This window comes from Ipomoea nil, unplaced genomic scaffold (genome assembly GCF_001879475.1).
Source record: "Ipomoea nil cultivar Tokyo-kokei standard unplaced genomic scaffold, Asagao_1.1 scaffold3065, whole genome shotgun sequence".
Lineage (NCBI taxonomy): Eukaryota > Viridiplantae > Streptophyta > Magnoliopsida > Solanales > Convolvulaceae > Ipomoea > Ipomoea nil.
This window is the reverse complement of record NW_017619493.1, coordinates 2,184,689-2,200,540: the sequence shown is the minus strand read 5'-3', so window position 1 is coordinate 2,200,540 and position 15,852 is coordinate 2,184,689. Positions and strand designations below refer to the sequence as shown.

Sequence of the window (15,852 nt, the reverse complement as noted above, 5' to 3'; positions counted from 1 at the left end):
TATTTATATAATTATTTATGGTTTCAAAAGCCTAATGTAAAGGATATATTTATTTATCAAAAATTTGACCCAAAAGTCTATCTAAGAGGAGCTTGCCAATTTTTTTTTTTTTTATACCTATTTAACCCTAGACCCATATCATTTTAAATTCTTAAACCGAATAATATTTCATTAGTCAGATTCACTAGTACAGAAACAATAATACGCGTCTTAGGAAATGTACAATACGTGTCCAAAGTTGCTTGGACGCATATGTAGGAGACGCAAATTGTATGAACAATCTACATCATAGGTTACTTTGGACGCACATAATGACTATACACGTCTTAAGTTCCGGAACTTCTAACGCTTATAGTATTATTTTTTAAAAATATACTATATGCGTCAGGAGTATGCTAACTTCTGATGCATATAGGAGAGTTACTTCCACCAATGGTCCTCCGACTATCGTGATTTTCCTAAATTGGTCCTCGTCTTTTAATTTGGACGAAAAAGACACTTGACTTTCAGATTTGTTCTAACATTAGTCCTTCCGTTAACTTTCAATTAATTAGGCGTTAGTGTAGAGGATAAAATGGTCATTTCATTAGCTATGTCTTTAAGCAAATTATACAACCGTAATTAGGTGTTAGTGTATACTTCCTACTACTTCACTACCGGAAAGGTCCAAACGCCGAGAAGAAACGGTGGTTGCTGTGTCAATTGTAGCCACCGCGCCGCCGGAAAGCATGTTGAGAGGAGTCCGTCGTTGCCTCCTGCTCTGTTCGTCGAGAAAAAACAGGGGTCACCGGAAGCTCAGTGAGAGAGCAACTCGCTGGGGAGATCTAGCCGCCGCCACTATTAGTTAGCGTCATTGCCAACCACTGCTGCAACGTTAAGAGGGAACCAGAGCATGAAGCTACCTTCGCTGGATCCATTGTAGCCGCCACGCTGCCGGAAAGCATCATCATCAACTTCGCTAGATCTCCCGCTGCTACTTCTTGCCGCTAAATAGATCTGCTACAACAGAAGGTTGCCGGAGCTCATTGGAGGCCGAAACTGCCGAGGAGAACCAAGCTGCTACGCTGATCTGCTCACGTCGGATTGGAGGACGCCTTCATGCTGCTGGAAAAACTGCTACGTCGGAGAAGGAAGCTCGCCACTGCTCCACGCTGTCGCCAGTGAAGAGCTGCTTGCACCGGTCACCGCCATTTAGCACTTAACTTCCTTGAGACCATGGGCAAAGTACAAGAATGTTGGGTCTGTGGAACCACCTTGTAGTAAGCAAACACAAGAGTGCTATTGTCAGCCATGCTATCCCCCACAAAAAATTGCTACAAATTGCATGCTACAAATTGCTTCTTACTTGATGTATTTCTTAATGTATGCTACAAATTGCTTCTTATCAAAGGCAGGTTACTCTTGGAGTCTGGAAGTGTCAACAATGTCGACCACCTTAACAGTTTGGTCATCAACTCCCTCATCCTCATCAGCACCTTCTGCAGATGGGTTTGCCCTAATATCTACTTCAACTGCTCCCTGGAACACTGACTCTCCCTCAACTTCCCACAGAACCCCGTTCTCAATTTCTTTGTAGAAAAATGAGTTAGAGAGAAGCTCATAACCAGTTAGTAAATCCTGATAGACCAGCATGGTTGATAGCTTGAGCTCTCTCGGGATGCTCCGAACATAGATTGAATCATGAAGAGAGAGCAGAGAGAGCTTCACTGGAGAATTGAAGAAGATAACTAGGAAAAGACCCTTTTACCCCTTAACTTAACGTCTATATAACTTTTAGTTAACGGAAGGACTAATGGTGGAACACTTTTGATAGTCAAGGGTTTATTTTGTCTAGATTAAAAGACGAGGACCAAATTTGGAAAATCACAATAGTCAGAGGACTATTGCTGGAATTAACTCCATATTGTTGTAATTCGACCTATCAACTCGTTAGTTCTCGCATGATGTTTGCACGGTAATGCTTGGAGATTGTATGTATATGAGTATATAGAATAGATAAGTAAAAGGGAGAGGAAGAACACAATGTATAGAACACAATCACATGAGACCATCTTTTCATTAAGCCATCACCCTCAATTTATAGGGATGATTACAACCTTTCACATCCTTTAACATAAGTAATGAAATAAGTAAAGGCTAACAAAAGGTCAAAAGTTTAATGGCCATAATAATAAAATATTTATAACACTCCCCCTTGGCCATTAAATAACTATACTCATGTCTCGTTAAAAACCTCGCTAGAAAAACCTAGTGGGAAAAACCTAGACGAGGAAAAGAGTACACGAAGTATGTTGATCCATGTGTTGCACTGGTTGCCTCATTAAAAACCTTAGCCTAAGAAAACCCAGTGGGAAAAAACTTAGTCAAGGAAAAGAGTACAACCATAAGCCTTCTGGGCATAATCTTCAAGATTTCAAGGGTCTTCAAGACTATCCACTCAAGTGCACCAACATCGGTTGCCTCATTAAAAACCTTAGCCTAAGAAAACCATGTGGGGAAAAACTTAGGTAAGGGAAAAAGAGTACAACCATATGCTTGCATAGCATAATCTTCAGGATTTCAAAAGTACTCTAGATTGTCCATTCTAGCACAGTTAGGGATTGTCGCTCCCCCTGAAGATAACAATCTTCAAAGCCTACGCATCCCAATTTTATAAACATATTACTCAAAAGTGGATGTAGGCAGAGACTTAGTGAACATATCTGCAAGATTATTCACTAGAACGAACTTTCTCAACAAGAATTTTACCACTCTTCTGGAGTTCATGTGTAGAAGGACTTAGGTGCAATATGTTATGTAAGGTTTACAGCAGTCCAGTTCTAATACTGCTAATGAAGTCGAGCATGGGGTGGTAGACCAAGGGATCTTATCACAGCATTCAAATTCTGATGGTATGTCCAGAACTAATAATGAGAGCATGCATGCAATACATCAGTGTGATCACACCTCACATGAGACAATCAATGATGATGAGGTTCAACCAAGAAGATCGAGTAGACAAAGGCAGTTTCCAAACAGACTTAAGACTATCTCTGTGAAGCTGTGATCAGTAAAGGTCCATCTCCACATTCTCTTTCTAAGGTCATAACTTTTGATGCACTTGAACCATCACACAAATGTTTTTCTATGGCTGTGACTTCTGCTAATGAACCAAAGTCCTACAACCAAGCCATTAAAGATCAACATTGGAGGGAAGATATGAAGACAGAGATCCAAGCACTGCAGGATAATAAAACATGGGAGTTAACCACTCTTACTGCAGGGAAAACACCCATAGGCTGCAAACGGGTCTATAAGGTGAAGTTAAAGGCTAATGGTTCAGTTGAAAGATACAAGGCACGTCTTGTGGCAAAAGGGTACACCCAACAACTAGGGGTTGATTATATTGAGACATTCTGACCGGTTGCTAGAATCACAACCATTCGGACCTTCCTAGCAATTGTAGCTTCGAAGGCTTGGTATATTCATCAACTGGACATAAATAACGCATTCTTACATGATGATTTGACTAAAGAAGTTTATATGATCATACCGCCCGGTTTTCAACCTGAGAAGCCAAACGAAGTGTGTTAACTGCTCCGATCTCTCTATGGTCTTAAACAAGCTAGCCGCCAGTGGAATGCAAAATTAAGCATTGCTCTGTCTAGTATGGGGTTAACTCAGTCCAAGGCTGATCCGTCATTGTTTACTAGAGGACAAGATGGCACCTTCATAGCAGTTCTCGTGTATGTAGATGACATATTGGTCACTAGTCCTGATTTGAACCTAATCAGTGATCTCAAAATAGTGCTTGATAATGCTTTCAAGATTAAAGATTTGGCGAAGTTAGGGTATTTCCTAGGGATTGAAGCGAGATTAGATGATGAAGGCTTGAATCTCTATCAAAGGAAATACTCTCTAGACATCCTAGCAGAAGCAGGTTTCCTTGAATCAAAACCTGTAAGTACTCCAATGGTTCCTGGTTATCATCTCAACCACACGGATGGTGAACCACTCAATGATGTCAATGGCTATAGAAGACTCGTTGGACGTCTCTTATATCTCATGGCCACGAGACTGGACATATCTTACGATGTGCAACAGTTGAGTCAATTCATTGACACTCCCACTGACAAGCACCTAAGTGCAACTCACAGAGTACTTCGGTATATAAAGGGGACACCAGGTCAAGGTATGTTCAATCCCAAGGACAATGCCTTACAGCTTAATGTTTTTTCAGACTCCGATTGGGCTGCGTGTGTAGAAACGAGAAGGTCCATAACTGGATTTTGTGTTTTCCTTGGTTCTTCGCTCGTTTCTTGGAAATCAAAGAAACAAGCAACGGTATCAAGATCCTCATCTGAAGCAGAGTACCGAGCTCTCGCTTCTTCTGTTTGTGAGGTACAATGGTTAATGTTTTTACTTGCAGGCATGCAGACCTCTATGCGGCAGTGGTATTCTGTGATAATAAATCTGTTGTAGCTATGGCCGAAAATAAAGGGTTTCACGAGAGAACGAAGCACATCGAGATAGACTGCCACCTCGTTCGAGAAAAGGTCTCCCAAGGCTTAATTAAGCTACTGTCAGTATCATCAACAAATCAAATAGCAGATGGTTTTACTAAACCTTTACCCATCACAATGTTCAGAACTTTTGTGTCTAAGCTGGGCATCCAGAACCTGCATGCGCCACCTTACCGGGTGGAGGGGGTGTTGGAGAAGAATAAAAGGGTTGAATAGTAATTTTCATTATAGATTAGTTGTAACCGCCTTTTACCTCCAATTCCTTTTGTACAAATGCTTTCTCCTGGCTTCTGTTGACACATTGAATAAAACAAGTTCACTTTCTCTCTCTCTCCTCTTCGTACTTCACATAAAAAAGTATTCATTTATATCATCATAGTTCCTCCACTGGGAATATTTTGATTTCCCCTTCTGATCTGCTCCTTTTAGCTTCATAATCAAAGTTGTGAAGAGGGTTAACAAATATTTTCACCCCTTTACCACGATATCAATATTTCAATTCTATCAATTCAACACTTTACCACAATCAATTGCACACTACATACACCAAACTCTATCAATATACTAACTATCAAAACTACTAAATAAATGAATAAATAAAACAAATATAAGTATCAACACATTATTAAAATTAACTAAAAACATGAATGCAAACATTTAACACTCCATCATAATTAGCCGTCAGAACACAATAAGATACATAAAAACACTGCAAATAGGTCACTTGTATAGAACAATTCAAAGGCAATAAAAAAAAAGGAATATAATATGACAAGATACATACCAACACTGCAAATTGGTCATGAAGATAATTCCTGTTTCTGTATTAAACTACTTGAAAATCACATTAAAAATTTATTGATACAGTCAAATTAATACTAAAATAAGTAGTATTATCATCAATGGGGACTGTAGGAACTTATCAAGTTTTACAAATGTTGGCACTGCAGAGTAAAATGCTTTAGAAAGGAAGTGACTGTAGGAATCAAAACAAGTAACAAAGAAAATTGCCTCCAACAGGTAAGTGATTTCAAATCCCGTGAAATTGTCAATGAAAAACGTTATTGTAATACAATAATACACAATTATGTCAAGGACATATTATGTATAAACATAAATTAAACAATGCATAAAGCTGGAAAATTACCTAATGAAGGAGAAACGAACAACTACCGCTGCTGTGTGAATCGGAGAAGGAGAAACGAATTGAATGGCAACTGCTGCTTGTGTCCTTGCAAGCTTAGAAGTTAGAACAGGAATGGAATACTTGCCACAGTGCTTTAAACCATGATCTCTGCATTGCTTTGCAATGTCACTAAAAATGCTCAAGGTCATTTTTCTTTATTCAAGTGTTGGTATTCTTTTCCTGCAAAAACATACCTAAGAAATTAAGTGAAGAGCAAAGAAGTGACATCCCCACATATAATTTACAAAGTAAATTTGAAGAAAGACCTTCTGAGCAGAGATCCTTTTTATCAAAAGTTGTAAGCAAATGCGAACCTGTTTCAAAATATTTATGGAAAAGCAAAAGAAGTTTCATAATAGTGAGTAAAATGGTAAAAAAGTTCAAAGGGAAGTAAAACACTTAGCTGTGTTACCCTCTAGGTTAGCTCCCCTTCTCCACATTCTAGTCCCTAAATAGAATGCCACCATATTGAACATCAATATTTGACCATTACTCTTTTGCTTACAGATATAAATGGCGCATGATGACGAAAAATGGGGGAAATGAAATATTTTGTAGATTATAGATCTGAAAATGTTAGCTTACAGATCTGGATGACAGCAGCGGTGGAAATCTTCTGGCAGGCCTCTGGCATCATTCTTCACAGCCATCGGCGGAGGTGTACTTGATGTACGAAGGAGAACCGGCGACCTTTGCTACTATGCGAAGGAGAACCAACAACCGACGAGAAAGAAGAAATTGCGAAACTGTAACACCCCCAGTTTTCACACACTTGAGCCTAGTAATAACCATAGTTTAAGAGATAGATATCCGGAATAAGGAAAGGGGTAATATACTAATTACCCGAATCATACAACCAAAAAGGGATCCTACTCCGTAGTCACCTTCCACAGTGTAACTACACGGGAAAGGAACTAATATTCCACATCAACATTCATTCATAAGGGCCCACTAAACCAAATCAATTCAAAGTCTAAGCTCAAAATATAACTTAAGGCACTCAGGCCTAAGTGTCAAACGCACTACAAAACATAATAATGGTAAACGACTAAACTACTCAAAGTCTAACATCAGATAAGTCTAAGAGGTTTGACTAACAGCTAGGAACTAGCATCAACTCTATAATAACTAGCACTATCTAACGCGCTCAGCCATCACTGGTCAAACCTGAAAGGGGTTAAGTAAAAAGTATACAAAAGCAACCCGTTAGACGAATGCTAAGTATAAACCACTGTATCCTGTAAAGTACACTATATAGATATAGGTTTGGAAAATAGATTATTTCACACTTAACACGTTAGCCAATTAAGATCATAGATACGAGATAAGTAACTCACGAGTATATAAGTATACATATATAGCAATAATGCCTAACTACTGTTGGTGATAATGAACCACAATCGATTTAATATCCGTAAAATAATATTTATATATATACACACGAAATATATATAAAATATTATTGGATATATATATATCCGAAATATATATATACACACAAATATATATAAGACGGACCCAACGGTTATATATAAATGTATATCTACGAAAAAGATATACCAATATATATCAACCAAAAAGAAAATATAATCCTTAGATTATAATTCCAAATTAACAAGAAAGAACGGATTTTTGCTTAAAAGCATAATCCAAAACAAGAAAGAAGGAGAAGGAAGAAAGATTCGTACGAGTTAGGCAAAGTGCCTGTCTTTCCTTAAAACCTTATTTGTCACCTCCCAAAAGTGCTAGGAGCGTTGTGGCCTTGGCTTCCCAGGATAAAACGTACAACGGTTCGACGTTTGAGCACCCAAACGAACGAACCTGGCGAACAAGAGCACGGGCAAAAGCACAGCTTCAAGAATGGAGTAGAAGCAGAAGTATTTTGAGGCTTGGAAAAATATTTTTCTTGTGTGTTGTTGTTACTTTTTCCTTAGAAAAATTCTGCTGCACTCTACCCCTTCTTATATAGGGATTGAGGAGTGAATAGCCTTTATTATGGCATTTAGGGGCATCCCTAAGTCTCTTGTAACAGCAACCATTAACATGGGTGTTAATTCAAAATTAAAATTGGAATTAATTCAAAAATTAATTCCATAACAGCTGAATTAAATCCCAACAGTCACAAACAAAAGCTTCAGGCCAAACTTTCTGCCTAAGTAGTAGTTTCGGCCATTAGCCGAAACCAACAATTATTATTGTGTGGACCATGGTTCATACAAGTTGTGTAGACCATATTTTGTATATTATAAAATAATGTACATTCAGTACAAAAATAATGTACATTATATTCAGGAGATGTACATTATATTGTACTGAGTGTACATTATATTGTATAATGTACATTCAGTACAAAAATAATGTACATTTAGTATATTAAAAATGTACTTTATATTATGGTCCACATAACATTGTGTGGACCATGGTCCACACAATAATTTGCCCGAAACCACTACTTTCGGCTTCGGCCAAGGGAGCCACACGAAACCTTGTTTCATGCATTACATTGTTTCATTCATTCGTGGTGGCCCACAGTGAAACATTATTTCATGCATTACAATGAAACATTGTTTCATTCTTATTATGTGGCCTTACAGTGAAACCATTGTTTCACCAACACGAAATAGTGAAACCAAGATCCAAGTTTCATTTCGTGACTGAATTGGAAAATGACACCGAAACTTAGCCCGCACATTCGTGCACACGAGATTAGGCTTGATCCAAGCCTTTCTAATCTTATTCTGGGATTTGATTTGCACTCTCCCCCACGCGTGAGAGAAAGCCTCTATGTTATACAATTCAATGAGCTTAAAATGAGCTCTTGTATAAATAGTGGGGCAAATCCTCTTCCCAAACCAATGTGGGACAAAAGCTCACTTTTTCCCTTCATTTTCCAACTCAAACGGGTCTACTTTGAGAATCAATATCTCATTCACCCATTATCCGTTTTGAGCGTACAATATATCAATCTCTTCGTCTCACTACGAAGAACCCGAATCCACTTTGACCCGACCCAAATCGGAAGTGGACCCCACTGATAATTGTACCACAAATTAGCCACTTAATATGCTATCTTATGCCATTTTAAGCCATTTTTTCCAACAATCCCCCACATGAATGAAAAATTGATTTTCAGGGTATTTTGAAATCGGAAACAACTGTGTTCAACGGTCGATCCCTGCATAGGATAGGTAGGGATCACTATACCCTTTGAACCTTCCCTTGTAAAGATATGTTTACTCTACTGGCTGTACGGTAGAACGCGATGTCTTTGAACCGACTGCCGTTTGTGTAGACGATGACATATCTCACACAGGAACCTCCCAACCATGCTCTGTTCTCATGAGTGTGCCCATTTTGGTCGTGGGTCACCGTCCTGGTTCTGCAAGAGTTTGTGAAGAATTGTGCCCATCAATTCTCCTTTGAAGCGACCCTCACTTCTCTCTCACATAGGTGATTCTTTTCCGAGTATCCCGCCTACTCACACATGTCAACCGACATTCGAATCATTAAAGCATCAACATGCTAACCTTGCGCGGGAGTCACTGTTCTAATGAGGAGTGGTAGGGAGTCCGAGCCCCCACAGTGACACGCTCCGTTCCATAATTTAGTTGTCCCATTGAACCTAGGTGCCAGCTAGGTTGGGTATCCACTATAGAACTTTTAGTCCAAAGGCTTTAGACCCATTCCTCGTTCCAACTTCTCCACAACCATTTGCTTACCCTCGGGTTAGCGAGTTAGCGGCCGCTACGTTATCTTTTGACATCACGTAGTCAATAGAGATAACCCTTGTTGTGAGAAATTGTTTAATGGTATTATGTCAACGACTTATAAGTCTAGACTTACCATTCCACATCTAACTCTGTACTTAACCAATTTTGGATTGACTATCGCAATGCACACAAATTGGAGGTACGAGTTTACCACTAGGAACATTCTCGAAATAACGGCATAGCCATTCGGCCTACTCGCTCGCGACACGAGTGTAAGGCTCTCAGCTTTGACCCCGTCGGATCTTAGCTATCACAAATTCATTTCGAGAATTTCCGTCCAACCAACTGCACTGGCCTACGTAAAGACGTAGCCTTTGATGGACTTAGCGTCCTTTGATATCCGGGCTATACTTTCCAAGTACAGTTAGATATCCCACGTAGTGCAGTCTAGAGTACGAGCATACCTTAAGTATCTCATAACTTGCGCTATTGCCTTCTAGTGCGCAACACTAGGGTTACTCGTATATCTACCGAGTTCGTTAACCGCAAAGGCAATGTCCGACCTAGTACAACCCATTGGATACAATTAAACTACCAATAATCTGAATGTATTCTCCATGAGAAGTACAATACTCGTGATTATTGGCTAGTTGTACGTTAGTATCTAACGGTGTCCAAGCCACTTGATTAACATCCTTTGCAAGGATTTAATCAACACAATGAGATTGGCTTAACACGAGACCACACGGTCTTCTCACAATTTTAATCTCAAAGATTAAATCTACCAAGCCCCCATTTTTGATCGCATGTCAAATCTCAAATTTAACATGTTCTCGGTAGAATTGATCACACGATCGTTACTACCCACGTTGAGTTTATCGTGTATAGACAAATAGTGATAACCTCGTCTATCGTACGCATTACGTAGACATTTATCACATTTGTTTATACTAAACTCGTGACACATCATTGTATGATAAAAACTTACATGCCAAGTACTAAGGCAATTGTTTCTTCAAACCAAACAATGATCTGACCAGTTACACACTTTCTTTCCATAGCGCGGAACCACGAAACCCTCGGGTTGTTCCATGTCTATTAAGAAAGCGATACATCCATTTCGATAAACTACCAAGTCTCGCTAAACAGCTCTTGGGAAGTATCATCCTAATGGATTTCATTCTCATCACAAGAGAATATATATTGAAGTAAATGTGGCACTCGCGTTGCATGTAATTTAAAATTACAAGCTCGGCCATTTTACTTCGATATAACCAACCGGTTTTATCTTTCGACTAGTGATCCACTTAGGATCCCGATGTTTTACAACCCGGAGGAAGAACAACCAGTTCCAAGTATGATTCTCTAAGATAGAATCTACTTCACTCTCGGTAGCCTCTCTCGGGTTGGTCCATCTGTAGAAGTCATCACTTCTACATATGTTCGAGGCTCGCTTTCTAACAACTGTGTCAGAAAATCTAGTTTATTTTCTAGTAAACAAGTTAGATTGTGCGCATCACACTCTAACATGTATGTCAGAAAATCTGGACCAAAGGATTTTTCAATCCTAGCTCTCTTGCTACGTCTAGCTTTGAGCTCGGGTTCTCTTTCATACCCTTCAATCATAGCTACGCCGAAAGTTCCTTTCAACGTGCTAAGTCCTTTATTGAACCTACACGGGAATACATCTTCTAAGGAACGATGAATTTCTTGATTCAATTTATTGTGTTCTTATGTACATCCAGAGCGTAGGACTCGTGTACTAAGAACCAAAACGCCTTTGGCAAGACACCCCCACATTTCAGGTATTCGTAGGAAAACTTCCTGCGTACCCACAATTCGTAAGAATTTCATGCGGGTTACCTTATTTAAAAGGTACTTTACTTGTCCAAAGTATTGTCTCACCCCACATACCTTGAGGTAGACCCGAACATATCAACGTCTTGATATTTATGTTCGGAAACAACGTTCGATTGAGGTGAATACCGTACCGTACGCTCGAGTACGACACTAACGCTTGCGCCGAAATCACCAATCGGTGTTTCATGTTCACCACATCGATCGTTTGTAACCGCGTTAATTCACAATTAATTTGGTTATCCCTTTTATTCTCATAAAGAATAAACATGTGTTACATGTTAACACATCTCGTAGAAGCTAACAGGTTAGCCTTTACGAGTCCATTCGGTTTTTGACCGAAAGCCACAAACCCGAATCATTGCTTCCAAAAATTGAAGCACGAATCAGTGCTTAGTAATGAAGCACGAAGCATGCTATTCCAAGCACGAATCATTGCTCCCAAACTAACGCACCAATTCCCAAGCAATCTCTATTGCTTTAAATTATAAATTCAGCAACATTCGGTTGCTTAATTTATAATTCCAGTGCTACCTAGCACAGGGATTATTAGCTAATTACACAATTAGCCAAGCCTCCTTTCGTGTTAATCACATAACACTTTTTGCAATGCTAAATTTGATTAGCCTCTTGCATAATGCTAATTCAACATTTCGGACGTCCAGTGCTATTAAGCACCACAATTAGCATTTCAACAATGCCAAATATAATTAGCATTTCTCATTAAGCTCAAGCTTAATTTGACGTCCCAACAATTTGTCTCAAATCATATTTCATACTAGTATAATTTGGAATTTTGATCAAGTTAATTATAACACAATTAACAAGAACAAATCAACCAAATTTCCGACTAGTTGAATCAAACTCATATAATCGTTCTTAGAATATTATTTAAAATATTCAACACTTGAGCTGTTACGCTCACGATTATATAGTTATTCCAATTTTTGACAAATTGATTCTTGAAATCCGTATCGTTCTACATGAACCTGAACCGAAGTTCGTTGCGGGATTTCAACATATGTAACACGCTTGTTACATTTAATTCCGGCCGTTACGCCATTTTAGCATTTTCCACATAATGCTCCATGATGCATTACGCACCCATATTGAATCATTTCATACATTCAACATTATTTCATCAAATAATTCGTATGTACTATGATTCAATAGCTCAATGGAACAATTCATTTTTTATTCAACAATAAAAAATGTATCATAAGGATACTACAACATTTATTCAAAATAAATAAATGGGAAAATTACATTGGAAATTAATTTCCTTATTCCTATCTTGTAGTGATCCTTCAACCCGTGTGCCTTGTTCCATTTTCCAATCGTCCACTCCACGAAGGGTGGTCCATAGCGCACATCGGGGGTACCTCGGTTGTGACCTCACTCGTCCAACCATCCACATGTCTTAAACATAGCGAAGTTATCCTCAACCTTTTCACTAGGATGACGGTTCACTCCATAGTGGCATTTTTCCTTCTTCTCGTAATCTTCTTGAAAGCTAAGCTTCCGCTTAAGTTTCCTTTGATTACGGTTGAAGTCATTGGTCACACTACCATAGTCCTCAGACCATGTAGTGATTACACCATCATAGGATCCTTCGTGGCTTTTAGCCGATCCACTAGACAACACAATAGGTACTAATTGTGTGCCATTAGCCACAGGTCTATCGGATCGTGAACCAAAGTTCTCCGGAGCACCATCGTGTGCTTTTGCAACTCCCATGAAAACAACATTTCCAACGTTGCCGCCATCAACTGGCATCACGGAATGTGCAACTTCGTTGCCGTTCCTACCATTTGAATGTGCACCTCAGGCAACATTCACAGATCCAATACTCTTGGAATCCACCGACTTGTTCATTATCAAAATTATAAGGTTTTAAGATTGTTGGTGATAATGAACCACAATCGATTTAATATCCGTAAAATAATATTTATATATATACACACGAAATATATATAAAATATTATTGGATATATATATATATCCGAAATATATATATACACACAAATATATATAAGACGGACCCAACGGTTATATATAAATGTATATCTACGAAAAAGATATACCAATATATATCAACCAAAAAGAAAATATAATCCTTAGATTATAATTCCAAATTAACAAGAAAGAACGAATTTTTGCTTAAAAGCATAATCCAAAACAAGAAAGAAGGAGAAGGAAGAAAGATTCGTACGAGTTAGGCAAAGTGCCTGTTTTCCTTAAAACCTTATTTGCCACCTCCCAAAAGTGCTAGGAGCGTTGTGGCCTTGGCTTCCCAGGATAAAACGTACAACGGTTCGACGTTTGAGCACCCAAACGAACGAACCCGGCGAACAAGAGCACGGGCAAAAGCACAGCTTCAAGAATGGAGTAAAAGCAGAAGTATTTTGAGGCTTGGAAAAATATTTTTCTTGTGTGTTGTTGTTACTTTTTCCTTAGAAAAATTCTGCTGCACTCTACCCCTTCTTATATAGGGATTGAGGAGTGAATAGCCTTTATTATGGCATTTAGGGGCATCCCTAAGTCTCTTGTAACAGCAACCATTAACATGGGTGTTAATTCAAAATTAAAATTGGAATTAATTCAAAAATTAATTCCATAACAGCTGAATTAAATCCCAACAGTCACAAACAAAAGCTTCAGGCCAAACTTTCTGCCTAAGTAGTAGTTTCGGCCATTAGCCGAAACCACTACTTTCGGCTTCGGCCAAGGGAGCCACACGAAACCTTGTTTCATGCATTACATTGTTTCATTCATTCGTGGTGGCCCACAGTGAAACATTATCCAAGGGAGCCACACGAAACCTTGTTTCATGCATTACATTGTTTCATTCATTCGTGGTGGCCCACAGTGAAACATTATTTCATGCATTACAATGAAACATTGTTTCATTCTTATTATGTGGCCTTACAGTGAAACCATTGTTTCACCAACACGAAATAGTGAAACCAAGAACCAAGTTTCATTTCGTGACTGAATTGGAAAATGACACCGAAACTTAGCCCGCACATTCGTGCACACGAGATTAGGCTTGATCCAAGCCTTTCTAATCTTATTCTGGGATTTGATTTGCACTCTCCCCCACGCGTGAGAGAAAGCCTCTATGTTATACAATTCAATGAGCTTAAAATGAGCTCTTGTATAAATAGTGGGGCAAATCCTCTTCCCAAACCAATGTGGGACAAAAGCTCACTTTTTCCCTTCATTTTCCAACTCAAACGGGTCTACTTTGAGAATCAATATCTCATTCACCCATTATCCGTTTTGAGCGTACAATATATCAATCTCTTCGTCTCACTACGAAGAACCCGAATCCACTTTGACCCGACCCAAATCGGAAGTGGACCCCACTGATAATTGTACCACAAAATAGCCACTTAATATGCCATCTTATATCATTTTAAGCCATTTTTTCCAACAACTACGAACAATAGACTCACATGCACGTGTAATACACAAGTCAAGCACCAAGTAATTCGTACAAAAGTATACATACATAACACGCATAACAATCTAAGAAGCATGCTTAACTTAAAAGATCAAAGATATATAGGCAAGGTTACAAGTAATCATGCTAATAATTAGATCATATCAAAATGGTATAACATCACATCAATCACAAAAATGGAGATCATGTACTATGTCAATACGGCAATAACGAGAAAGTCAAGTGAGTCAACTCTAGCCATGAATATCATTAACATGAATACCCTCAAAGAGAAAGATAAGATAAATACGTATAGATAATAGTAGTGGAGGGGTCATCATACTTTCCATACTCATCTCATCATATCATCATGGTGGGAAGGTAGGAACTTCACCATATGTCACTAGTACAAAAATAGTCATTCGTGTCTGATCTAAAGTTAAGGTTCATACGCGTCCAAAGTTGCTTGGACGCCTATGTGGGATACGCTGATTGTATGTACTATATGCGTCCAAGGTAACTTTGGACACGCAAAACTATTATACGCGTTGAAATTGCACCGTGACACTTGAAATATAAAAGCTATGTGTTTTTACTTGTTAATTAGGTTATGCAGTAGTTACGTTCATTAATTAAACTCGTTTAAGCAAGTATAAATAATAAATGCAGAAAGCATAAATAAAAATAAAAACACAAGGAAATTGTTACGCAGTTCGGAGCTCCTTCTCCTACGTCTGCGGGGCAACCCACGTCTGCCCAATCCACTATAGATGTTCACCAAAAGGAGTATTACAAGAGGTAAATACAGATGGCCTCCAGCCTTTACCACTACCACTCTTTCTAACACCTATCCAGGATTGACACACGAATACCCGAACAATCTTCACAAGATGCTTCAGCAGTACCACGTACTGATCATGTAGTACATATTAAATATTCATCAGAATTAAATAATAAAATACATTAAAATCGAAAGCTTTGTAAATCATAAGTGAGCTCTTGAATATTAATCTCAAAGTTGGCAGCTTTCCTCTTTGGTGTGGCTTCTTTTTATAGCAAGTATTAAGCCTCCACTTTGATCCTTAACATTAGCCTCTTTTTATTTGAATAAATCACAACCACATCTTTTTTGTTTTGAAAGCTTGATTCATG

General features: G+C 38.6%; 1 long non-coding RNA gene and 1 pseudogene across 1 annotated transcript; both read right to left on the bottom strand.

Moving 5' to 3' along the window:
- Positions 1 to 1,191: 1,191 nt before the first annotated feature.
- LOC109164498 lies at positions 1,192 to 1,684 on the bottom strand (annotated as a pseudogene).
- Positions 1,685 to 4,733: 3,049 nt separating this feature from the next.
- Positions 4,734 to 6,310, bottom strand: LOC109164503. Its single transcript, XR_002051418.1, has 4 exons — positions 6,274 to 6,310; positions 5,955 to 6,002; positions 5,650 to 5,868; positions 4,734 to 4,931 (listed from the first exon to the last, which is right to left on the bottom strand). It is a non-coding gene; the product is annotated as an uncharacterized LOC109164503 (long non-coding RNA).
- Positions 6,311 to 15,852: the final 9,542 nt, after the last annotated feature.